The following is a 1,829-nucleotide window of genomic DNA, read 5'->3' on the forward strand; positions in this document are numbered from 1 at the left end:
AACAAAGCACTCCATAGATAGTTAATATCAATTTGGGATTGGTATATAAAATTCCATGCATTAATTGTCCAGCCAAATATGTTGGTGAAACTAAGCAATATATTAAAGATATATTTCATTAAGATGTATTAACATGGAAATGACATAAAAAAGATCCAAAGAAAACAGCATTTGTACAACATGTTCTTCAAAATAATCATGATTTTGATTTTGAAAATGTCAAGGTGATTCATAAAAAACATAATAATTTTAGAAGAAAAATATTTGAATCAATTTTCAGACAGTATAAATTATACAGTAAACTTTAAATCAGATTCTAAAGGACTAAATAACCATTATTCTGAAATTTTAAGTAAAATAAATATTTAATTATCAGAAAAATGTTCAAAGTCTTGAAATGTACAGATGTATTTATAATATATTTACACATATATGCACATGTATGTTTGAAGAAAATTAAAAAGACAGAGGAGTTGTATGAATGCAAAAGAATATATGTAATAAGAATACAATAATTATAAGTTTAAATATTGGTAAGTTATAAGCAATAAATTAATAATGAACGTTAATTAATTGTAAAAAATTAATTTTAGTGATAAATTAAGTCCTGACCTATTGAAGGTAGGTACTGTTGTTAATAATTTTAGTAAGATTAAATAGAGACAATATTTATGTGAAAAAGTTTTAAGTTTAAGTTATAATAATTTTGTTAGTGAATAATCAATTTAAAAACAATTTTTGAACCTGTTGTAATATTATTTTAATATTTATTATGTCTTAAAGATATGACATGGATAATTAGCCTTCATGAAACATTTTAAAGAATAGATGACATCAATATTTAAGTTATAGTCAAAACATTAGTATGTTGTGAGGAAATGATGAAATAATAATGTGAAAACAAATTTTTATAAGTTGTATCCTTGAAAATGGCCTGAGGGCCGAAACGTTAAACGTTGAGATGAAAATTGGATCAAGTGTGTTTGTCTTAATAATAAAATAATCCACTTTCAAACAATCAATATAATTAATCATTAATCTAATATTTTAACCATATTTTGATAATGGTAATTTTGCAACTACTAACCAAAGTGTTTATTCAAAACAAAGAGAATACGCAAAAAGTAAAAAAAACAAAAACATATTTGACATAAAAACATATTCAAATATTTCCTCAAAGTCCGAGCCTTAAATTAATTTATTACAATAATTGATTAATCAAAATTTAGAGGTGTGCGATTTAAACTAACGATTAAATCATTATAATCCGAAAATATCATTTTAAGGTACATAATTTGGGCAATAAGTATTATGCTACATTATACTAATTAGTGATGCATTTCCTTAAGACAATAGGTGTACTAGTAACTGGAAATAAATTGGTAAAGTAATTTCCACAAAAGGGTTGAAATTGTAAAGTTAGAAGTTTTAACTTACAATCAAAAGTAAACAAGGTGGTAACGGGAAGGTGGGATCGATAGTATAATAGTTTCAAAGGAAAACTGGATCCAATAATGTTGCTATTATATTGAAAATATAAAAACTAGTTTGACTATGAATTTGAACTTTCAGATCGTACTTTACCTGCTCTCAAAGACTTTTGGCAGACTTTCAAAACTTTTCGATTAATGAGGTGCTAACGAGGGTGGGATCGATAATATAATAGTTTTAAAGCAAAACTGGATCCAATAATTTTGCTATTATATTGACAAAATTCCAAAATATTATTCCAATACTATTACTTAAATAATTATGAGAGATAGTTGACCGTGGATGATGAATGAGGAGAAGATGGTTGGGGGTGCGGTCAATGAAAAACACAAATAAGT

The sequence above is a fragment of the Halyomorpha halys genome, unplaced genomic scaffold (assembly GCF_000696795.3).
Source record: "Halyomorpha halys isolate HHAL.00 unplaced genomic scaffold, Hhal_1.1 Scaffold264.1, whole genome shotgun sequence".
Lineage (NCBI taxonomy): Eukaryota > Metazoa > Arthropoda > Insecta > Hemiptera > Pentatomidae > Halyomorpha > Halyomorpha halys.